The sequence below is a fragment of the Rutidosis leptorrhynchoides genome, chromosome 8 (assembly GCF_046630445.1).
Source record: "Rutidosis leptorrhynchoides isolate AG116_Rl617_1_P2 chromosome 8, CSIRO_AGI_Rlap_v1, whole genome shotgun sequence".
NCBI classification, from domain to species: Eukaryota; Viridiplantae; Streptophyta; class Magnoliopsida; order Asterales; family Asteraceae; genus Rutidosis; species Rutidosis leptorrhynchoides.
In genome coordinates, this window is record NC_092340.1 from 44,262,233 (window position 1) to 44,289,716 (window position 27,484).

Sequence of the window (27,484 nt, forward strand, 5' to 3'; positions counted from 1 at the left end):
GACTTATATCCACATTGAGATATTCAGCAATCAAAGTAATAAATATACCACCTCCTATTATGCTATGCGGTCTCATCCCCTAACCATAGCTGATAAATAATAACCCACACAATATGGTATACTTACAGCGCTTTGTGGGTCTCGAATACACATGTGGTAAAACAAATCCTGTTCATTTACCTTTTCCTTATTCTTACCTCTTTGTGTAATCGAATTAGCTAAAAACCTATGAATTACTCTTAATTCAGCTCTATCTATATCCAAATAAGAGTAATTTCCCCCTTTAAATCGGTGATGGCTAGTCATTTGACTCCATACACCATGCGTATCAAAATTTTCGTCTATCTTTCTACCATTTAGTATCAACCCTCTACAATCGGCAGATGCTAACTCCTCAGGCGTATATATACGTAAGGCCTGAGCCATGTCTAGTAAAGACATGTGTCACATCGAACCTCCTAACAAAAATCTAATAAAAGATCAATCGGTTAAACTAGATACCCGATCATTTAACTCTATACTACACAACAATTCTTCACACCATACTTTATATACAGGTCTACGCATGTTGAATAACCGTACCCAATCATTGAAAGTAGAATTACCATACCTCTGTGCAAGTAATTCCCTAATTGGCCCGGCCAATTCTACAGCTTCTAATGGTCCCCATTCTATGACCCTAGGTACCTCAACAGCTTTAGAATGAAGAGTATGCAATCCTCTTTAGTATTTTGGATAATCTATCCAACGTCTGTCAACTCTCAAGTTCGGGTGCAAATCTTCTAAGTGCATATCAGAAAATGTCATTACTGGATGAGGTATATCTTGCTTGTAGTAGTTATCCACCTCCTGTTGGTCCGCATTCTCAGGAGGAGCATTGCGAGCTTGGGATGAAGATTCACCCCTTTCAGTCTGCAAAACACATCAAACACAATTTTTGTGCATCCAAATATGCATTAATGTCAGCAAAATCATCAATCAAAATAATTACAATAACATGTCCATTTTATATCAAACTTATGCTCATTTTCATATTTTTATCAAATCTACACTTTTTCAAATAAGCATATACGAAAATGTTCGCCAAGTTCATAAGCATTCAACTCAAATCACATGTCAAAATAATCATTACTAGCAATTAAACAAGTTTCAAATGGCATTATTTTTCAAAAATCAAGTTCATGAATTTTAGACTTGAAAAAGTCCACTTTAATTCTCAAAATCATGTTTAGGCTCAAAGTTTGGATCATTTAACTACCTAAACATGTTACACTACTTATTTTAGCAACAATTCATGACAAAAATCGGCCATAACCTGTTTATATCAAAAAGCCCCAAATTGCTCAAGAACACAAACCCTAGATTACTCAAAATTTGAAGTTTAAGGCTTCTAATCATGTTAAATAGCATCAATCTAGGTTATACAAGCATAATACATAAGCAATTTAAGCATAATTACACTAGAAAACATCAAAATTAAATTAGGGAAAAAATTGCTCAAGAACACCAATTTTCGGATTAAATGGTGTTTAGGTGTAGAAATTTACCGTTTTCCTTGAGTAATTCCTTGATAGCATCCTTCTTAACATGATTTTAGTAAAAGATTTGATGATTAACGGTGAAAAATTGTGAATTCGGGAGGTCTTTTTCGGGTTTTTTCGGGTTTTATTTTCGCAGTATATTTGTGGTGTGGTGTGTGGACTGGTCAGTTTACGTTTTTATTTTTTTTCTGGGTTTTGGTCCCTCCGCGAGTCGCGGTGTTTGACCCTTCAAACTCCGCGAGTCGCGGGGTTTGATATATTTTTTTTTTTATTTTTTTATTTTTTTTATATAAACCTTAACTTATAAAACAAATATAAAATAAATTTAAAATTTTATTTTCCTTTGTTTTAGGACGAGGTCGTTTCGGAACGATGTCCTAGTCCGTCCTTCGACAAAATTTTAAAATTTGTCTTTTTCAAGCGATTGTTTTAAAGCTTAGATTTTTGGGTTTTTTTTTTTTGGCATACTTTAATTCAATAAGATTAAAAATAATGATAATAAAAGTTCTCGTCCCTCCCTCGGGTAAAGCAATTTCGGTTCAAAGACCTATTCTTCAACTTACGACGAATTTTAAAAATCATATTTTTAACTTAGCGAAATAAAGTAAATTTTTGTTTTTAAATTCACACAAACTTAAATTTAAAATGCATAAAATTCAAAATTCATATAATAAAAATTAAAAATTCACACCAAACTTATATTATATTTTTGTTTTTAAACATACAAACTTATATTGAAAAGATTAATTTTTCAAATATTTACAATTTTAAATATATTAATTTTAAAAAGTTTACAATATTAATTTAATTTTTATATATTAATTTTAAAACATTGTAAAAATAAAATTAAAAATCATTTTGGCTTTTATCCCACTTTAATCAATCAAATATTATCAAAAACATGCACCCCTCTTTTCGGTAAAGTAATTTCGGTTCCATGACCTAATTTAACTCATGAACAATTTTTGAAATATTTTGGGTTGATTGATTAAAGATATTTATACCTTAAGAATAAACGTTAAATTTCGCAGTGATGTAATAAATTTTTGAATGGTATCAATAATTTCGGTCGCCAAACCTAATTTTATTTAATATCAATTTAATACTTTATAGCGAAAAAAATTAGCGTTTATTATCAAAAGGTTAAAAATAAAAAATAAAAAAATAAAAACAAAAAACTGTACAGACTTACCTGTGAGATAGTATTCTTAGTGATATGATCTATCCCATTCATAAGATAGTCAGTTTAATTGATTTTCCATGGTTACATAGGCGTAACCTCGAGCATTCAGTGTTTTTTCTTCTAAACATATGAACGGTCCGTCTCTGCATAAAGTAACAAATTCGGTGTTTGAATAGGTTTGATTATTTGAACATTTACCTCCATGTGACCATTTTCCGCATTTGTGACATCTTTCAAGGTGTCGTGCTCTTCTTTTCGCTGCGAATTTTGATTTTCCTTTACCAAATTGTAACTTATTATCTTTGCATCTGGATTCTTTTCTTACTCCGTCCAATCTTTCTCTGATTACTGATACTATTTTACTCGGTAGTGTGTCATTATTACGTTTAGTGATCAAAGCGTGTAGCATTAGACCATGGTTTAGTTCACATGCAGTCTTCATTTCCTAAAAAAAATAAAAATTCAGAATGGGGGGAGAAGACTAGTTCTTTAGGGTCTGCTAGGGAAAGACCATTCGGGTTCCATTTTCGAGAACTACACGAAAACAGAAAATCTAACTCTAACAGAAATACATAAAATCCTTAAAAGACTTGATTCTCCCCACACTTAGTTAGTTGTGGTATCGAAATTGTGATTAACTTCGTTGTTGACTTCCATCGGACTATCTATGTAATGTTTAACTCTGTGACCATTAACTTTAAATTCAATCCCATTTGAATTCATTAATTCTATCGTTCCGTATGGGAAAACTCTTTTGACTATGAATGGTCCAGACCATCTTGATTTCAATTTTTCAGGAAATAGCTTGAATCGTGAATTGAAAAGAAGAACTCTGTCTCCTTCTTTAAATTCTTTTAAACTTCTGATTCTTTTATCATGCCATTTCTTTGTTCTTTCCTTATAGATTAACGAATTTTCGTATGCTTCATGTCTTAATTCTTCAAATTCGTTTAGTTGACTTAATCGTAGACGTCCGGCTTCATGTAAATCAAGATTACATATCTTCAAAGCCCAAAATGCTTTGTGTTCAATTTCTACTGGAAGATGACATGCTTTTCCGTAAACGAGTCTAAAAAGTGTGGTTCCAATTGGAGTTTTGTAGGCTGTTCTAAAAGCCCAGAGTGCATCCTCCAATTTAATGGACCATTCCTTCGGGATTTGATCCTACGGTTTTCTCTAGAATACGTTTTAAAGCTTGGTTGGTATTTTCAACTTGTCCACTTGTTTGTGGATGATAAGCAGTGGAGATTTTATGAGTTACTCCATATCTTTTAAGAACTTTCTCAAGTTGATTATTACAGAAATGAGTACCCCGATCACTTATTAAAGCTTTCGGTGTTCCAAACCTTGCAAAAAGACATTTTAAAAAGTTGACTACAACTCGTGCATCATTAGTTGGGAGAGCTTGTGCTTCCGCCCATTTAGATACATAATCAATGGCAACGAGAATGTAGAGATTATTATGAGATTTTGGAAATGGACCCATAAATTCAATACCCCAAATGTCAAATACTTCACATACTTGAATGACATTTTGTGGCATTTCATCACGTTGACTTATTTTTCCGGCCCTTTGACAAGCATCACAGGATTTGCAAAGAAGGTGTGCGTCTTTGTAAATTGTAGGCCAATAGAATCCAGCTTCATAAACTTTTCTTGCTGTTAATTGAGGCCCATAATGCCCTCCTGTTGGTCCTGTGTGACAATGGTTTAAGATTTTACTAGCTTCATTTCCAAATACACATCGGCGTATTATTCCATCTGGACAACTTTTAAACAAATGTGGATCTTCCCAGAAATAGTGCTTTATATCACTGAAGAATTTCTTTCGTTTTTGGTATGATAATCCTTTTTCAAGGTATCCACAAACTAAGTAGTTTGCATAGTCTACAAACCATGGGATTTCATTATAATCTATCTTCAATAGATATTCATCAGGAAAGTTGTCTTGTATGGCCGATTCATTTAGAACTTCTAATTCGGGATTTTCAAGACGAGAAAGATGATCAGCGGCGAGATTTTCTGCTCCTTTTTTATCTCGGATTTCAATATCGAACTCTTGTAAGAGTAAGATCCAACGGATTAATCTTGTTTTAGCATCTTGTTTCGAAAATAGGTATCTAAGAGCAGAATGGTCGGTATAGACCACCGTTTTAGCTAGAACGAGATATGATCGAAATTTGTCAAAAGCAAAGACAATAGTAAGGAGTTCTTTTTCAGTAGTTGTATAATTTGTTTGTGCTCCTTGTAACGTCTTACTAGCATAATATATAGGTTGAAATCGTTTTTCAATCCTTTGTCCTAAAACGGCTCCCATTGCAAAATCACTTGCATCACACATTAGTTCAAACGGTAGATTCCAATTTGGTGTTATCATGATCGGCGCATTAGTGAGTTTTTCTTTAAGAATATTAAAAGATTTGATACATTCATCTGAAAAAATGAATGGAGCATCCTTTTCTAGGAGTTTATTCATAGGAGTGGCAATTTTAGAAAAATCTTTTATGAAACGTCGGTAAAAACCGGCATGCCCTAGAAAACTCCTAACTCCTCTAACATTGGTTGGATGTGGAAGTTTAGCAATTACATCTACTTTAGCTCTATCCACTTCAATTCCTTCCTTTGAAATTTTATGACCAAGAACGATGCCTTCTTTAACCATGAAATGGCATTTCTCCCAATTAAGTACTAGATTTGATTGTTCGCATCTAATAAGCATTCGTTCCGGATTAACTAGACATGATTCAAATGTATCACCGAAGACTGAAAAGTCATCCATGAAAACTTCCATGCATTCTTCTATCATGTCATGAAAAATCGCCATCATACACCTTTAAAAGGTTGCAGGGGCGTTGCAAAGTCCAAATGGCATGCGTTTGTAAGCAAAAGTACCATAAGGGCACGTGAACGTGGTTTTCTCTTGGTCCTCGGGTGCTATTGGAATTTGAAAATATCCGAAAAATCCATCTAGAAAACAATAGTAACTATTTCCGGCTAATCTTTCCAACATTTGATCAATGAAAGGTAAGGGAAAGTGATCTTTTCTGGTAGCGTCATTTAATTTTTTATAATCAATACACACACGCCATCCTGTTACAATCCTAGTAGGAATAAGCTCATTTTTCTCATTTGTAATGACAGTCATGCCACCCTTCTTAGGCACGCATTGAACTGGGCTTACCCATGGACTATCAGAAATTGGATATATTAAACCTGCATCTAGCAGTTTAATAATTTCTTTCTTAACTACATCTTGCATATTAAGATTTAGTCTTCGTTGGCGTTGCACATACGTTTTATGACCTTCTTCCATAAGGATTTTATGTGTGCAATACGAAGGACTTATTCCTTTAATATCATGAATCTTCCATGCAATGGCTGGTTTATGAGCTTTCAACATAGAAATGAGTTGTGATTTCTCATTTTCAGTAAGAGAAGACGATATTATTACAGGTAATTCAGATTCACCATGTAAATAAGTGTATTCCAAATGGTTTGGAAGTGGCTTTAACTCTAATTTCGGAGGTTCTTCTATCGATGATTTATATCGATATCTGTCTTCTTCTTTTAGCATTTGAATTTCTTCTGTTGTTGGTTCATATCCATTAGCTATAAGTGTAGCTAACATTTTAGCTTCATCAATTGGTTCATTACCTTCTCCTAAAGAACATTCTCCTGTTCCTTGTAATTCTGGAAATTCTTCTAACAATTCTGCATGTGAGTCTATAGTTTGAATATAATAACATGTATCATCTGCAGATTGCGGTTGTTGCATTGCTCTATCAACTGAAAAGGTAACACTCTCATCCTCTATACTTAGGGTCAGTTTCTTACCAAACACGTCTATCATTGCTTTAGCCGTGTTTAAGAATGGTCTTCCTAATATGAGAGGAACTTGAGAATCTTCTTCCATATCCAGAACAACAAAATCTACTGGAAATACTAAAGTACCAACTTTAACTAGCATATTCTCCATTATCCCTCTAGGATATTTTATTGATCTATCGGCTAATTGTATGCTTATTCTTGTTGGTTTCAATTCTCCAAGGTCTAGTTTAGCGTATAGTGAATACGGCATTAAATTTATACTAGCACCTAAGTCTGCCAATGCTTCTATTGAACTAAGACTACCCAGAAAACATGGAATCGTAAAACTTCCTGGATCAGATAGTTTTTCTGGTATCTTATTCAACAGCACTGCTGAACAATTAGCATTCATAGTAACAGCCGAGAGTTCTTCCATTTTCTTTCTTTCTGAGATTAGATCTTTCAAGAATTTAGCATATCTAGGCATTCCTGAAATCACATCAATGAAAGAAAGATTTACATTTATCTGTTTAAACATATCCAAGAATTTGGATTGCTCGGCTTCAAGTTTCTCTTTCTTCATTTTACTCGGGTAAGGAAATGGTGGTTGGTATGGTTTAACATAAGGTTTAGCCTTAACTGTGTTATCTTCATTAACCTTTTCAACTACCGGTTCTTTTTCCTTATCTTGATCAGGTTGTGGTTCTTGTGGAGTAGGAATAGCTTCATCAGAAGTTACAGGTATTTCAGGTGGTTTAAGTGTTGTACCACTTCTTGTGGTAATGGCTTTAGCTGTTTCATTCCGGAGGTTAGCATTTGTATCACTAGGTAGACTTCCCGGTTTTCTTTCACCTATTAACCTTGCTAGGTTACTTACTTCTTGTTCCAAGTTTTGAATAGAAGCTTGTTGATTTCTAAATGCTTGAGCATTTTGTCCATTAGTTTGTTTCTGAGATGTGAAAAACTGCGTTTGAGTTTCAACTAGCTTCGTCATCATATCTTCTAAATTTGGCTTTTTATCATCGATTTGTTGTGGTGGTTTGTTTTGAAAATTAGGTCTTTGCTGATTGTAAGTATTGTTGGATACTTGTTGATTGCTAGGACCTTGTTGGTTGTTGTATGGAATATTTCGGTTATAATTCTGGTTTTGATTGTAAATCGGTCTTGGCGGTTGATAATTATTCTGATAATTATTTCCAGGCCTTTGGTTTATGTATGAAACATTCTCTCTTTGTTCCATTGTTAATTCAATACTGAGACAATCTTTTGTCAAATGTGGTCCTCCACACTGCTCACAACTAATTCGTATTGAGTGGATATCTTTAGTCATCTTTTCCATTCGTCTCTCGACAGCATCTATCTTTGCGAAAATGGAATCTAAGTCATGGCTAGAATCGGCTCTAGCTGCTTTAGATGATCTAACGATATCTTTTTCTTGGTGCCACTCATGTGAGTGGGAAGCAGTGTTATCAATAATTTTGTAAGCATCAGTTTCAGTTTTCTTCATAATAGAACCACCAGCTGCTATATCGATGTCTTTCCTTGTAGTGATGTCGCATCCTTGGTAGAATATTTGTACTATTTGACAGGTGTCTAAACCATGTTGCGGACATCCTCTTAATAACTTTCCAAATCTTGTCCACGCCTCATATAGAGTTTCATTCGGCTTCTGTGTGAACGTAACAATTTCTCCTTGAAGTCTTACGGCTTTAGATGCCGGAAAGAATTGTTTAAGAAAATTTTTAACTAAAACGTCCCATGTATCAATCGCCCCTTCAGGTAACGATTCCAACCAATCTTTGGCTTCTCCCTTTAAAGTCCAGGGAAATAACATGAGATATATCTGTTCATCCTCCACTTCTCGGATTTTAAATAGAGTGTAGATCCTATTAAAGGTACGGAGATGTTCATTTGGATCTTCCTTCGGCGCACCACTAAATTGGCATTGATTAGTCACCATGTGTAGAATTTGTCCTTTGATTTCATAATCTGGCGCATTAATGTCTGGATGAGTAATTGCGTGACCTTGGCCAGTGCGTTTAGCTCTCATTCGGTCTTCCATACTTAAAGGTTCCAGATTCTCCATAATTGAATTTGTTGAATCGGAATCACTAGAGGATTCTGATTTAATGGTTCGTTCCTCAACAATCTCTGTTTGAATGATTGGTGGTTCCGGAGGAAAAATTAATGGTTCAGGATCTACGAATTGTCCCTGAATATTCTCCGGATTCTCAATTGTGAGGTCGGGTTCAAAAAATGGATTATCAACGGCGACAATATTAGCTAGATGTCTTGATCTAGTTACAGGTGGTGAACGTACAAAAGGTGGTGAACGTCTTGCTCGGTGCATTCACTGAATATCCTATTAGTTTTTTAAAAGGAAAGAAAAATTATATAAGTTATCCAATTAATAGACTTTTCTGATTTTGCCCACGTTTCGAATAGCCAAAAGATGCAGCCGAGGGGCAGGATTCGTTTGGTCTCAATATAATTGAGGACTGTTTGGCTCCAATAACCCGGTCCACATACAAATCCAACTATTACTACGAACCAGAAAATTTTGATTTCTATCAATTTAACCATTTAAAATAAATTTTTGTAATTTTAAGAAATTTAGATAAGAAGTAGAATAAAAAATCTATGTCCTAAAAACTAGAATAGCGAGAAATAAGAAAGAAAAAGAGCGTGTCGGAAAAAGATCGAAAAATAAAAATAAGAAAGAAAAAGAGTGACTTATAGAACTTAAAAACACTCGACTAACCCAACCTTATTACTATCACTAACTTAAAATTATAATCGCAAATTGAGATTACTAATTGGAATGATAATTGATACATAGGTAAAAGGCGTCTAAAAATATTAAAGCTTACAAGTAAAACTATATCCCAAATGGCAATAACTTAAAAAAAAACTAAAACTTAAAAAGGCGTCGCAAAATTCTAAAGCACCTAAATCTTAGTCTAAAGAAAAAGCACTTAAGGGATTTTACGGCAAAGCCTAAAAATCTAGAAATAAAAATATAACTATGGCAAAAACTAAGTTTAACACTAAAAACTAGCGAAAAACACAAATATTACGCTAAAACAATTAAAAAGGGATAAAATATAAAAATATACAAAAAGTTGTAAAAAGTACAATTTTTATAAAAATATTATTTTTATAATATTTATTTTATAAAACTATTAATTTTACAAATTAATTAAACTAGTTTAACTAAAATATAAATTAAATAAAAAGAAACTTAAAACTAATTATAATAATAATAAGTAATTAGGGTTAATAATAATAATAATTAATAATTACCCCGTATTTAATGCCTGATTAGGGTTTCTGTCGGCGTGTCAGAGTGGCTCCGCAAGTCGCAGTATTCGAAGCTGCAAACTCCGCGAGTCGCGGGGTTCCAATTTTCAGATGACAGGTTGATTAAAATTCGACGCGTTTTACTTTTTTTTTTATTTTTTTTATTTTCTGTTTTATATAAAAATATTTATATAATAAAAACTTAAATTTTTATAAACTAAAATAAAAATAGAAATATCTTATAATAAAACTCTTAAAACTAGATTTATAAATGTTTTTTTTTTCGGTTTTTAAATTTATATTTTAAATAAACACAAAATTTTTAAATAAAACTTATATTTTTATAAAATAAAAATAAAGAAACTTTATAAAACTTAAATATTTAACAAACTCTTAAAAATATTTATATTTTTGTTTCTTTTTATGTTTTCGAATAATTAAAAACGTATTTTTACAAAAGCGTATTTTAATAAAAGTAAACTAAAAATATATATATATTTTTTTTTATATTTAGCGTTGCGCTTCCGGATTTTAAGCTAGATTGTTCCCCGGCAGCGGCGCCAAAAATAACTTGATGTTAAAGTAGAGGTGTATATAAAATAGCTTAATTTAGCAGGAAATATTATTAAATACGTTACAATTTTACACAAGATATTTATTTATTTATAGAATGGATATACTTAAACTTTGCTACAACACTTATAGGCAGTGTACCTAATCGTACAGTAGTATAGTTTTTAGTAAGTCCGGTTCGTTCCACAGGGAAAATCTTTAAACAAAGCTTAACGCTATATTAGTTTACTTTTATAAAAATACAAATATATATATAAGTAATATTATTATTATAAAGGGGGGTTTTTACCGTTTAATGACCGGTTTGTCGATTTTAAAACTTTAGTCGCAGTTAAAACAAAATGTAAAATATTAAATAAATAAAAGACTAAATTTAAAGCGTAAAATAAATAACGATAATGAAATTGCGATAAATAAAAGTGCGATAAAATAAACTTGTGATAATTAAAAGTACGATAATTAAAAGTGCAATTAAATATAATAATAATAAAATAAAATGCGATAATTAGAAGTGCAATTAAATATAAAATAAAGGAAATTAAAAATGAAATAAAATAATTATGCTTATTTAAACTTCCGTAATCATGATGTTTGACGTGTTGATTTTAGTTTTATGCCCATGGGTTAATTATCCTTTGTCCTGGATTATTTAATATGTCCGTCTGGTTTTTGTCCATAACAGTCCATCAGTCATAAATATAAATTGCGAGTGTCCTCATCAAATTATTCTTATACCCGAAGTTAAATATTCCAACTAATTGGGGACTTAAACTGTAACAAGATTTTAATACTTTGTTTAATAATTACACCAGGATGTCGACTGAGTGTAACCCAAGGTTTTAATACTTTGTTATCAATTATACCAAGTGTCCTTGTACATAATTTCACCCCTGTTTTAATTATTCTAGTGGCTATTAATCCATTCCCGTGTCCGGTTAAATGAACGATTATTCGTACATATAAATACCCCGCCCATCGTGTCCGATCGAGTGTATATGGTAATTTATGGGTACGTCCAATTATAAATCTTTATATTAACATTAACAAACTATCATTTAGTTAAATAAATATAAAGCCCCATTAATAGCCCATAGTCTAATTTCCACAAGTATCGTTCTTTTGTCCAAACCCCAATTATGGTACAAAGCCCAATTACCCAATTTTAGTAATTAGCCCAACATCATGATTACTTCGGATTAAATAAGCATAATAATAACTTAGCTACGAGACATTAATGTAAAAAGGTTGAATATAACTTACAATGATTAAAAATAGCGTAGTGTTACACGGACAGAATTTCGACTTACACCCTTACAACATTCGCTAACATACCCTTATTATTAGGATTTAAAATTAAAATTAAAATTAAAATATAAATTATATATATATATTTACGTATATATTGAGAGAGAGATAGATTATTGATATTAAAATTCGTCGAACTGCATTGGATTTTATAGGGAATTGAGTCCAGGGGAACTCCGCGAGTCGCGGCCATTTCCTCCTTCAAACTCCGTGAGTCGCGGAGTTTGAAATTCCAGCTCACAACTTTGGCTTCTTTCTTTGCCGACGGTTTATTTTATAAATATAATATATATATATATATATAATTAATATAATTAATTATATATTATATTATATTTATATACATAGTTAACTTGTAATTTTTAGTCCATTGCGTCGAGCGTTGAGAGTTGACTCATGTCCCGGTTCTGGATTTTCGAACGTCCTTGCGTACAATTTAATATCTTGTACATTGCGTTTTGAATCTTGTACTCTTGTAATTTCGAGACGTTTCTTATCAATAATTGGAACCTCTTTGATTGTATTTTGTACTTTTGAGCTTTTTGGTCGTTTGCGTCTTCAGTTCGTCGAATCTGTCTTTTGTCTTCACCTTTTAATATTTAAACGAATATCACTTGTAAATAGAACAATTGCAACTAAAAGTTTGTCTTTCTTGGGGAATAATGCTATGAAATATATGTTCGTTTTTAGCATTATCATATTCGTTTTGAAGCTTTTGAAAAAATGGAACAACAGAGAGACCGACAGCTTTTATTTCTTTATGGTTTCTTGTTTTGATTTCCAATTTGCAGCAAATACCAGATACATAAATGATGATGATAATGTAAATCAAACGTGTAATGCAGTAGACCTAATTGTTTGTTTATTGGTTGTGGAAGATCACGATTGAGAAATAGAAAAAAATAAAATAAAAAGCAGATAATACCTAATTTAGGTATCTAATTATTATTATTATATTTTTTATATATATTAATGATAATAATACTAATTAATAGTTATTATATTAATAATAGTAAATGAAGATGATAATAATAATGATAAATCTAATAATAATGATAATTGTAATAAGTTTATTAATAATTAATAATAATGATGATAATAATAATTATAAAAATGGTATTAACAATAATATTATTAATGATAATAATAATAGATTGTATTATAATACTGATAATATTAATTATAAACATGATAATAATAATATTAATAATAATAATGATTATAATAACAATAGATTGTAGTATTGATAAATATAGCAATAACAATAATACTTATAATAATAATAATATTAATATTAATAACAAGGTTAATGATAATTATTAATAATAATGTTGATAATCAAAACAATATTATTAATAGTAAGTTGTATTAATTTATCAATAATTTTATCACTTTTAGTAAAAGTGATAATACTAATAATATTAATAATATATTAGTAATTATGTTAATGATGATGATAATTATTAATAATAATAATTATAATACTGATAAAAATAATGATGTATATACACACACAATTATTTTTACATATCTTTTATAACCAGTTATTCGTGAATCGTCGATAACAGTTGAAGTTTAATGAAATCATATAAAGTTTTTGTTTAAATTAACTCGGAAATTTCCGGGTTGTCACAATCTTAAAGTGGATGAATTTGGTAACAGAGAAAACTGCAGTCGGGCTGCGGTCATCTGTGAAGTCAGCCGTAGATTTACAGTTTTAGAAAAACTTGAACTCGCTGATATAGGACACACACGGTTCTTTTCACGGTCGACCGTAGTACAGTCGTGTAGCATTTTTACCAAGATAATTACTTATGTGTTGGTCTTTTGTTAGAGATAGTTTATGCTTATGAACTCATGTCGTCCTACATATGATTAATGACTAGGTTCTTGTGTGTCATCATTAAAACAAAGTGATTAACTTTTGAATATTATGATTTGAATCTTAACCAACATTCTCCCCCTTTTTGATGATGACAAACACATGAGTAAGTGTTAACTATATAGGTCGACATAAGTGTTAACATCACTTACCATACACTTTCTCCCCCTTTTGTCGAAGCAAAAAGGTTAGTTCCACATGGAACTAAGGGCGCCCTAGAGTAATGCTCCCCCTTAAATCGTACATACTTATCAATTGTCCCTGCCAATAAATAAAATGGCTCCCCCTCGAACACATAGTAGACATAAAGAGTAACAAACATGATAAGCATAGCAAGTGCATAATAATCAATACATAACAAGCTTCAATCCTGAGAGAAGTGTTGTATCTACCTGCCCTTATAAATTATTCTTAACCAACATTAATTTCTTTTAAGGATAAATGCCGTTGGTGCTAAACGCATCGGAGATTGTTGAGCTTTCATTGTCGGAAGAGAGAATAATCACCGAATGAGCTACCCAATAGGCTAGCGGAATAGTGGACACGGGTTGAGGAATTTGAGAGGAGTTGATGGCATTAACAAATCAGAAAATCCAATTAAGATGATTTGAATATGGAAGTGGACGAGTTCCTAGTTCTCGAAGGTAACCCATTCTTTGAGTAGTGAGATAAGCAAGATTTATGGGTTCATGAGTGAGAAGTGACCACATGACAATGACTTCAGTTCCAGAGATGTGAGTAGCGGTAGGTTCCCGACAATAGACATTGTTCCGAACGACATTAAGAATAAGTTGAAGATCATGGTGGAAGTCGTTATCTTGAATGCGAAGCCGTTGGTTGAGGTTTAGTTGTACTCCCGGAGTGGTGATGAGATCTAAGATGGGTTGCAACAAAAACGTAGGATTAAGTGACCTTAGATCGGTTGAAGGAGTATAGAAGGAACGTCCATTCGAAGGAATTGCCATAACGGTTGCAAATTGTTCAAGGGACCAAGTGTAAGGTGTATTAAAAAGTTGAAATGCCACTTGGTCGGGGTTGGAAACATCAAGATTAGCATAGAATTCCCTAATGAGAGTTGGATAAATTGTTTCATCAAGCTCAAGAAATGAGAAACAATTATTATGGGTAAAAAGTTGAGTTAGTTCGGGAAACTCGGTATGATGAACAACACGCTCCTCGTGAAGTGTTCTAGTCTCCATGTGTTGCCTATTGTTCGTAATACGTGATGTTAAAGCAGAGGTGTACGAAAAAATAGTTATATTTTTATTACGAAATACTACGAAATATTACACAAGTTTTATTAATTTACGGATGGGATATATCTAAACCTTGCTACAACACTTATAGGCAGTGTACCTAATCGTAGAGTAGTGTAGTTTTTAGTAAGTCCGGTTCGTTTCACAGGGAGCTAGCTAAGTTTAACGCAATATTTTTATAGAACTATATTTTTACAAAATATATATAATTATATATAGGTAGTAATATTATAAAAGGGGGTTTTTACCGTTTAATGACCGGTTTGTCGATTTTATATAAAGCGTAAAGATAAATGACGATAAAATAAATGACAAAATTTAAATTGCGATAAAGTAAATTGCAGTAATTAAAATGACAGTAAATAAAGGTACGATAAAATATGAAATAAAAGTATTATGCTTATTTAAACTTCCGTAATCAGGATGTTTGACGTTTTGATTTTAATTAATTTTTATCCGAGTTAATTGTCCTTTGTCCTGGATTATTTGATACCTATTTGGTTTTTTGTCCATAATAGTTCATCGGTCGTAATTATAAAATGCTCGTCAAATTAACCTTATTCCCGAAGTCAAATATTCCAACTAATTAGGGACTCGACTGTAACAAGGTTTTAATACTTTGTTTAATAATTACACCAGGTTATCGACTGCGTGTAATCCAAGGTTTTAATACTTTGTTAACAATTACACCAATTATCCTTGTATGTAATCCACCCCTGTTTTAATGAGATATAAATATTAATTTGCCCACTTGATCAGAATGAATAATCAATTACCCAACCCGAATAATTAATTAAATGATCGTAAAAGATGTCGTATAAACGTCACTAAATAGGACATACATAATCATTTTAATAATTATTAGATTAACTAATTTGAAGATAGGTTCGACAGGTTCTAATGAGTTGTCGCTCAATTAGACAATACCCCCTACCTATTAATAGTCATAGTCCAATGCCCACAAGTGTCGGTCTTTTGTCCAAACCTTAATTATGGTACAAAATCTAATAACCCCGTCTTAATATTTAGTCTAACATCACGATTACTTTGGCTCAGATAAGCATAATAATAACTTAGTTACAAGAAATTAATTTAAAAAGGAAGAACATAGCTTACATTGGTGATTAATCGTGTAGCGTTGCACGGACATAATTTATACTTAAAACCCGTAAAACATTCTTAAAATAACCTTATTATTATTAACTTAAAATTAAACTTTAAATTATATATATATATATATATATATATATATATATATATATATATATATATATATATATATATATATATATATATATATATATTTACGTTACATATGAAGGAAAAGAAAAAAGGTATGTTTTACTCGTCGAAAAATGCTGAATTTATAGGACCTGGCCAGATTTCTGGCTTCATGCGATCGCATGAAAAATGGTCTTCCTGGCCATGCGATCGCATGGCCAGCTGGATCAGGCCACCTACTTTTGTTTTCTAGTTTTGCCGACGTTTTATTATATAATATAATATATATATAATTTTAAGAATTATTTATATATTATATTATATTTATGTGCATAGTTGACTTGTAATTTTAGCTTCGTTGTGTCACGTGTTGATAGTTGGTGTGACGACCCGGGAAATTCTGACTAAATTTAAACTTTATCTTTATATGTTTCCGACACGATAAGCAAAGTCTGTAATTTTTAACCTCAAAAGTTTTGGAACTATAGTCACGTAATCAATTACTCTCTGACTAATTTCGATGATTCACGAACCATTGTTTGTAAATAAAATTGTACATATATATATATGTAAATATAAATATGTGTAGTAATTTAAAATTATAAAATATAATTTAAACATTGGAATTAGATATGTTAAATAAGATACAAAATAATTAAGTAAAATTTAAAATGAATATATAGACATATGAGATTTATGTATATTATTAAATAATATATATATAGTTAAATGATAAAGATTAAGTAAAAGTTACTATATAATATATTATATGATTATTAAATATTACATAATTAACAATATATTATTAAACAAATTAAATAAGATTTTATTACTTTCATTATTATTATTAATACTAATATTAATATTAATAATTAATATCAGTATTAGTTATACTGTTATAGATAATAGATATAGATAAGAAATCTAATGCAATTAAGTTGTTACCTTTACTAATATTAATATTACTTTCACTACTATTATTAGAATATGTAGTTAATATTAATAACAAAGTTATTATTAATATTTTGTATATTACATAAATATGAAATTGATACAACTGAATTGTTACATAACTACTATTAATATTAGTGTTATTAGTATTGTTGTTATCATTATTCATATCATAATTAGTAAGTAAGATTATAATTTTAATTACTATAAATGGTTATGTATTATTATTATCTTTATTAAGATTATTAATTTCATTAGTATTATAACTAATAATAAAATTTTAATTTTAGTATTTATGATTAATATTAGTATTATTATTGGATATTATTATTACCATTAATAATTAGTATTATTATTATTATAAATTATTATTGATATCATTTTTAGTATTATTTGATAATATTAACATTAGTATTATTATTACTATTATTATTATTAATTCAATTATTAATAGGATTTTAATTAATTATAATTACTAATAATTAATATATTAATATACATTATATTATAGAACGTACTCATTTGGAATCAGGATATGTTATCAGTAGCTCTCAATCTGTAGCATTATCTTGTTTCTGTCCCCTATTGTGATTCAATCAATAGAAAACATCCAAACTCAGTAGATAACGTAATCTGCTTTTATATATTTTTTTCTTATTTAATTCCTGTTATATTTGTACTGGCTGTCGACTGATTCCATTATAAGATCGACTAATTCATTGTAATATTGGATCCATTTGAACTACCTTCCATTTCCAATATCAATTTCAACAACCCAATACTGTTAAATTAGTTAAATTAATAATATTTTTTTTAAACAGACTGCAAAACCCGTTCTTCAACTTTTGAGCCAAATCACGATTCTATGTCGCATTTAAAAATCTACAAATGGAGGATTGTTAGAAATCCTTCATTTAATCTATATATAAAGTTTCAGTTCTTAATTCATAAAATCAAAGTCAAATTTCGAAGTCAAAGATATATTTTCAAAAGTCAAAATAATAGTTCTTCTCAAAATTCGTTTTTAATTCGATGTTTCAGATTCAATTAGGTACACATATAGTTTCTAAAGGGGTTTTGCAACCTATTTCATGAAGTAAGTTTTTGTTAAAACGATCTCTAATTAAAAATCAAGATTTTTTTTTTCTCTGTATGCGTCGAGACTGCAGTAGCAGTTTTTATTTTTATTTTTATTTTTATTTTTATTTTTTTTATTTTTTTTTTCTCGTTTTCCTTTTAATGCTAACATCTGACATCTGATTTCTATTATTTACAAATGTTTTAAAATATCTTAATTGGGGCAATTTAAAACTGTCTTGGCCGATTTATATGTATGAAGAGAAGATGAAAGGGAAACAGAAGTTAATAGGTTAAATAATATTTAGAAGAGTTATAATCAGTAAAAATCGAATGGATCAGTTGGTTAAGGTTGTTTGTGTGTATCCGAGACGTCTCGGGTTCGAGTCCGGGCAAGGGCAATTATATTCTTTTTGGAACCTATTCTTGTGAGGTAGTAGTCTTTTATTGTTATTGTTATTACTTCATTATTATTATAATTATTATTATTATTATCATTATTATTATTATTATTATTATTATTATTATTATTATTATTATTATTATTATTATTATTATTATTATTATTATTATTATTATTGTTATCATTATTATTGATTATGGTTATTATTAAGATAAGTGTTATTAGTTCCTAAGAATTAAAGTATAATTATTATTATTATCATTTATCTAATTAATAGTATTATCATTATTATTATTACTAATATTATCATTAAGTATTATTATTATTATTATTATCACTATATTATTATTATTATTACTAGTATTAGTATTAGTATTATTATTATTATTAATATTATTATGATTATTATTGTAATATTATGATTATCGTCATTAAGATGATTATGAACATATTAACAACATTCATGTTACAAAATTAATAATAAAAGTGATACGATAAAAATTATGAAAAATGGTCATAATTATTTGAATATAGGTACAATTATGAATACGATTACAAATTTAAGTTATAGAAACTGTAGTCATAAGTTTAGAAATTATAAGAAACTTAGGATAAATCTGATATGTATTATTAGCACTGATATTATTATCATTTACTAAAAGTATCATTTTAATTAAAATTATCAAAATTAGCATTTTTATTAAGATTACCATATACATTAAAATAGATACTATTACTACTAATATTATGTGATGACCCGAAAATTTTTGACTTATTTAAACCAATTCTCTATACGATTTATTATTTTAACACGCTAAATAAAGTCTGTTAGATTGAGTCTCAAAATTTTAGAACTGTTTCATATATACAATTACCTTTGATTACTCTCGACGATTCATGAACAATTATATGTATGTATATATATATGTACAAGTAAAAACGACTTTCCTACAGTAAAACCCTATTTGCTACAGTAAAAATTACTTTGCTACAGTAAAACACAATTTGCTACAGTGAAACACTATTTGCTACAGTGAAACCGTATTTTGCTACAGTTCTACAGTGAAAACGAGTTTGCTACAGTGAAACACTATTTGCTACAGTAAACACTATTTGATGTCGACGAACTAGCAAACAAAAACAGAAAAGGCGGCCATGCGATCGCATGGCAAAAACACTGAAAACTCATGCGATCGCATGAGCTACAGTAAATCAGAAAGTACTATAAAAGGTCAGTTTTGCTCGACGATATTTTTCATAAATATATCTGTAACTTAAATTTTAATTTATAATTATAATTTAAGTTTAATAATAATAAAGTATATTCGAGGGTGTTTTAATTCGGGTTTCAAACCGCTTTAAGCTAAGGAAATATTGGGTATTGTTCGGGGTATTGTTCTTGAATCCAAGGCCAACCATACAGTCGTCTACCATCATTACGTCTACGCAATTTGCCAACAATATTGAGTCTCAATATTGAACTGTGAGTTATAGATCCCTTTTTAAATAATTTAAATATTTTTGGGCTGAGAATACATGCAATTTATTTTAAACGCGATAAGACACAAGTACATACTAAATTCTACACTGAGTTAAACCGGAAATCCCTTAGCTTTGGTAACTAGTAGCTGCCAGTACATAGGATATGGACTGGTGGGCGCGAATAATTGTATATGGATCCATAGGGCTTGACATCCCCGTCCGAGCTAGAGCGCTAGCCTTTTAACGGACGTATGTTATTTGAGTTTAAGACACGTTGGTTTGCGTGTATTAAAATGAATGGGGTAATTATCACTATAGCGTTAAGTTTAGTTACCAGGGTGCTCTGTTACGTAGAATCTATTGATAAACTTTTGATGAAATCTTGTGGTCTATCTTTATACATGTTTATGACTCGAGCAATTAAACCTATAACTCACCAACATTCGTGTTGACTTTTTAGCATGTTTTATTCTCAGGTCCTTAGAATGCTTCCGCTGTGATGTGCTTGTTGCCTGCATGGAGTCTCTCATGCTTTGTACAAAGTTTATTGCATTCAAAATAAAACTGCGTTGTGTGATAAATAATTGGACTGTGATGTCAACCTGTAAATTAAAGACTTATGTATTTCGGGGTTTTTGCTTATACCTAAGCACTTGCCCACATGTTTATAACTTTCTATGTTTAGAAAGTCACTTATTTTAATGAATGCAATATTTTATCAAAACGTATCATATAGAGGTCAAAACCTCACTGTGGAATCAATGATTAACGTGCCGCGTCAATAGCGATTTTGACGGGTCGTTACATATTATTACTATTATTATTATCATTACTATTATCATTCTTGTCAATACTGGTATTATTACAAATAGATATTTTATACAACAATACATTACAATAATATTAATATTACGTATCATTATATGGTTATTATTAAAATGATAATTACTAAATTATATATATAAAATGTATCAGTTAATACACAAATATATATTGTTATCATATATAAAACCTTACATATATATGTATAATATAAATAATGATAAATATTAACTATATAAAATATATAAATTAAATATATTAAAATGATCCAAATAACATGAAATATAACAAGTATATTATTAATAATAATATATATAAACTTGCTCGATTACGATTATATGTTTTAATAAATATACAATTGATATAGGTTCGTGAATCCGAGGCCAACCCTGCATTGTTCAATATAGTCATATGTATTTTTACTACAAAATACATTAGGTGAGTTTCATTAATCCCTTTTTAAATGCTTTTACAATATATATATTTGGGACTGAGAATACATGCGCTGTTTTTATAACTGTTTTACGAAATAGACACAAGTAATTGAAACTACATTATATGGTTGAATGATCGAAACTGAGTATGCCCCTTTTTATTAAGTCTGGTAATCTAAGAATTAGGGAACAGACACCCTAATTGACGCGAACTCTAAAGATAGATCTATCGGGCCCAACAAGCCCCATCCAAAGTACACGGATGCTTTAGTACTTCGAAATTTATATCATGTCCGAAGGAGGATCCCGGAATGATGGGGATATTCTTATATGCATATTGTGAATGTCGGTTACCAGGTGTTCAATCCATATGAATGATATTTTTGTCTCTATGCATGGGACGTATGTTTATGAGAAATGAAAATATGAAATCTTGTGGTCTATTAAAATTATGAAATGATTATTTATGATAAACTAATGAACTCTCCAACCTTTTGGTTGACAATTGAAAGCATGTTTATTATCAGGTATGAAAGAAATCTTCCGCTGTGCATTTGCTCATTTTAGAAACATTACTTGGAGTCATTCATGGCATATTTCAAAAGACGTTGCATTCGAGTCGTCGTTTTCATTAAGATTATTATTAAGTCAATTATAGTTGGATATATTCTGAAATTGTATGCATGCCGTCAATTTTCGTTGTAAAGAAAGAATGTCTTTTAAAATTGAATGCAATGTTTGTAAAATGTGTCATATAGAGGTCAAATACCTCGCGATGTAATCAACTATTGTGAATCGTTTATAATCGATATGGATTTCGTCCGGATGGATTAGGACGGGTCTTCACAGTTGGTATCAGAGCAGAGGTCCTAGCGAACCAGGTCTGCATTAGTGTGTCTAACTGATAAGTCGTTAGGATGCATTAGTAAGTCTGGACTTCGACCAGTCTGCATGTCAAAAAGTTTTGCTTATTATTTTGTGTCGAAAATTATCAGCTTATCATTCTTAGTCTAGACACGTCTTGCTGCATTGACTGCATGAATAGTGTATAGACAAAATTCATATCTTAGCGTATCTGTTACTGTAGACATTGCCTAATATCTCTCGTAAATTTCTCCTTGATTTAAGGGATCCTGGTACTATATATATCTATGCAAATTATGCATTGAGAATACCATCCAACTATAAATTGCTGTCACTAAACTCTTCATACCAAAAATCTTTCCTGAGATCGCGTAAGATGGCCTCTACGAATCAACCAAGTTCCTCTGACTCCGAAGACAGCGTGACAGGAGCACACCAACCAATCAACTACCGTGATTACTGGAGAAAATGGGGGTGGGTTCGCGACATACTCACCCTATGGAGAAGGGAAGAAGGTACTCCATATCATGAATCGAATCTACCACCTAACCTTGGAGTACTTGACCCGCTCACCGGCGAACCCGTTCGCAACACCGTTTATACCCAATTTGCAAGAATTTTTCGTCTTGAATCTACCATTAACGGAACTAGAGAAGATATCCGACCACTACCTCACACTGATAATCAACCAGGGTTAGTAGAAGAAGTTAGAGAACTCCGAGCTCGAGTATTAACTTTAGAGAGCACGATATACAATTTGCAAGCACCAGCTGTATCACCAACACCGGTAACATCACCAGCCTCAGCACCAATGGGACCAGTACAACCAACAACCCAAGTTTCAACAATCCATGCCTCAACATCTCATTCTGTACCTCGAGTATAATCATCGTTCTACATCATTTATCTTCGTTCGATATGGCGATTAGGTAATCTCTAATGTTTTAGAGATTATATATTCTTATTCTAACGGTAAATCAAATGAGTTTAATATCATATTGACTCATTCAATCCATAATTACGTCTGAAGAAAATATATATGTATATATGTTTTTCATAAAGATTGTAATTAAAATTTTTATTGTACAAACTGTTAATGGTGAAAATATTTTAACGGGTAGGTAATACCCGAGGAATATTTAGATTTCGCATTAATAAGTTACACTGTACATTCTTCGAATCTGATTCAACAGTCATTTACTATCCTACTTGCAACCACAGCTATACGAATCCGTTCATCACAGAATAACCATTTTCATTCAATTTCATATTTGGATTTTGACCTATCAAAATCCGACAAGTGGCATAATGAAGAAAATATTGGACAAAATAAAATTTGTTAGAAACAAACAAATTAACTAAGAGAAATTTTGTTAAGAATCCACGCTAACAAAATCCTAGCTAACTGATTACATTTTATTTATCGCAATTTACATTCTCGCAATTTTATTTATCGTCATTAAATTTCTGTTATTTACTTTACGCACTTTATTTATCGTTATTTAATTTTTTGTTATATATTTTACGCACTTTAAATATCGGGACACGTATACAAGGTTTTGACATATCATATCGACGCATCTATATATATTATTTGGAATCACCATAGACACTCTATATGCAGTAATGATCGAGTTCTCTATACAGGGTTGAGGTTGATTCTATAATAATATATATAGTTTGAGTTGTGATCGAGTCTGAGACGTATATGGGTCACGACACGTATTAATTAATACGAATATTATATATTAAACTATATATGAATTATTGGACTGTCAACTGTGGACTATCGACTGTGGACTAATAACATTGGACAATTAAAATGAATTAAAATATTGATTATAACATATGAAACTAAACAATTCTTCAAGTTGCCACTTGATTTCGTCTTAAACAACATTTATATCTTCACGATTACATTCTGCGTTCAAACCTTTCATGATTCTTGAAAACACCTCAATCGAGAGGATGAACCAACCGCACTTCATTTACGGAAGAAAAGATTGATGCATATAGTAATGCACTTGAAAGACTCTCGGAAACTGAGTAAACGTTCAATACATAACTGTGCTAATTTCTTTAGTGTTATTATTACCCAAAATAACTTTGCAGTTCTTCTTCAAAATAGCCAAATTTTGTCACAGCTCCAGCAAGACAACTTCGACTTTTCGTACGAAACAACCTTATTATAACGTTGATATATACGCGTGCTCTTTTATTGTTACCAGAGAACCTTTCATATTCCACCATATTACCATCAGCGTTTAATCATCTAAAAACATAATTTTCCTGAAACCACCTCGGATTAATAACTGATGATTCAGATATCATAGCATTAAATGCAGAAGAAACAGAATAATGGTAGATGGTCTAAACGGTCAAAAGTTTGATGATAAAGAAAGGAGTGTTAGGAACGCTCGAAATTGGGTATTGAAAAACAGATTGAGCTACCCATGAAGGAGACCAAGGACAAATACAAGGACCAAACCCTATATTCAAAGGATTCAGGTAATTCTGGATCCGTTGAAATCTTTAGAGAATATCTTGCTCCGGAGTCATATTAAAATCTTGCGGAAAATCTTTCTCCATCAACCATCGAACTTAGAAATTCCAAAATATCATCATCAATATCTTTGATATTTCTGAGGATATTTTCATAAATATTCTCGTCCGAAATTATATACCTCTTCGTGCTTCCTGTGTGTCATTATATTGGAAACATTCAATAGAAAAATTTAGTACCAAAAAGCAGATTATGCGAAACTATGAAAAAAGCCGTGGAAAAATCACAAAGAATAAGTTTGACTTCAAAGAATCCAAATGATTCAATGTCTGCTAAAGTCTTTAGTGAATATCATCCTCCTTACTCTAAACCCTTGCGGACAATAGTTTCTATCATCCTCTGATCTTAGATATTCCGAGATATTATCGTATCTTTCATTATAAATATCCTTGATATTTCTGAATATATTTTCATAACTATTCTTAACTGAAATCATTAATCTCTTCGTGCTATCAGTGTTACATCATATAGAAACTGTTAGTTTCTATATTCTGTAAACTTTCGAATTTAAAATATGAATGTTTTTGAAGTAGTGTTGGGAACTAATGCATGAGTTAGTATAATATAATGACACTTGATCAACGTGATTATATTACAGTAAGTCATGCTGAGTTTCTAAATGGAATGTGATGATTCACAGATTACAACGTCATCATGTGCTATGTTACACGACTCTTACGTTCTGTCTAATCTATAAACATATCAAGAACATATTTTTCTTGATAGTTCTATCTTTCCTGGATATTCTGGTAATTTGACGAATCAAGATCGTGCTATTACCATTTCTATCTTAGAACATTAACTATGTTCATTTCGAAATTCATATCTACGAATTCTGGACCATTATTCGCTTGACTTAAAGTCGGGAAGAGAAAACAAAATTATGAAGCTCCAATACATAGGGGAAAATATAAAGCCCAACAACAACACCGAAATTACAAACCGTGTATGTCGATGTTTATCACAACATAAAGACACAGGAGAATTAAAAACACTATAACCCCAAGGGCGAAGTAGAAGAAAGCAGATTCCTCTGGTTAAAGTTGGAAAAGGAGTATGATTGTTGCGATAGAAAGGATAATGACAAGGATCGAAACTGGATTAAGCACTTTTAGAATCTTTTGGATGTATGAAACAAGAAGGAAAGTATAGGAATGGTGAAAATAATGGAATGGAAGAGTTTAATTTATAATGGAAATATCAGACAGAGTAATCTAAGCAGATCATCGTATTTAATTAGAGAGATCTTAATTTCCTTATTCGACGAAGAATCAGATCTTATAGATTTCCAAGATTTTCTTTTAAATCCCTTGAATTCCGGAATTCAACCCAGGCAACGTCAAAAGTTAAAACGAAACTTCATTTATTCATTTCACTTTATTGTGATAGCTTCATTCATGCTCTTCGAATAATCGAATTATTTTTTCTGTATTAATCAATAATAATAAAACTCTATTTATCAACTCATATGCGTCATGAAAACATTTTTATTGTTAACCAAGACGACCATACTCAAATTTCGGGACGAAATTTCTTTAACGGGTAGGTACTGTGACGACCCAGGAATTTCTGACTAAATTTAAACTTTATCTTTATATGTTTCCGACACGATAAGCAAAGTCTGTAATTTTTAACCTCAAAAGTTTTGGAACTATAGTCACGTAATCAATTACTCTCTGACTAATTCCGATGATTCACGAACCATTGTTTGTAAATAAAATTGTACATATATATATATGTAAATATAAATATGTGTAGTAATTTAAAATTATAAAATATAATTTAAACATTGGAATTAGATATGTTAAATAAGATACAAAATAATTAAGTAAAATTTAAAATGAATATATAGACATATGAGATTTATGTATATTATTAAATAATATATATATAGTTAAATGATAAAGATTCGGTAAAAGTTACTATATAATATATTATATGATTATTAAATATTACATAATTAACAATATATTATTAAACAAATTAAATAAGATTTTATTACTTTCATTATTATTATTAATACTAATACTAATATTAATATTAATATTAATAATTAATATCAGTATTAGTTATACTGTTATAGATAATAGATATAGATAAGAAATCTAATGCAATTAAGTTGTTACCTTTACTAATATTAATATTACTTTCACTACTATTATTAGAATATGTAGTTAATATTAATAACAAAGTTATTATTAATATTTTGTATATTACATAAATATGAAATTGATACAACTGAATTGTTACATAACTACTATTAATATTAGTGTTATTAGTATTGTTGTTATCATTATTCATATCATAATTAGTAAGTAAGATTATAATTTTAATTACTATAATTGGTTATGTATTATTATTATCTTTATTAAGATTATTAATATCATTAGTATTATAACTAATAATAAAATTTTAATTTTAGTATTTATGATTAATATTAGTATTATTATTAGATATTATTATTACCATTAATAATTAGTATTATTATTATTATAAATTAGTATTGATATCATTTTTAGTATTATTTGATAATATTAACATTATTATTATTATTACTATTATTATTATTAATTCAATTATTAATAGGATTTTAATTAATTATAATTACTAATAATTAATATATTAATATACATTATATTATAGAATGTACTCATTTGGAATCAGGATCTGTTATCAGTAGCTCTCAATCTGTAGCATTATCTTGTTTCTGTCCCCTATTGTGATTCAATCAATAGAAAACATCCAAACTCAGTAGATAACGTAATCTGCTTTTATATATTTTTTTCTTATTTAATTCATGTTATATTTGTACTGGCTGTC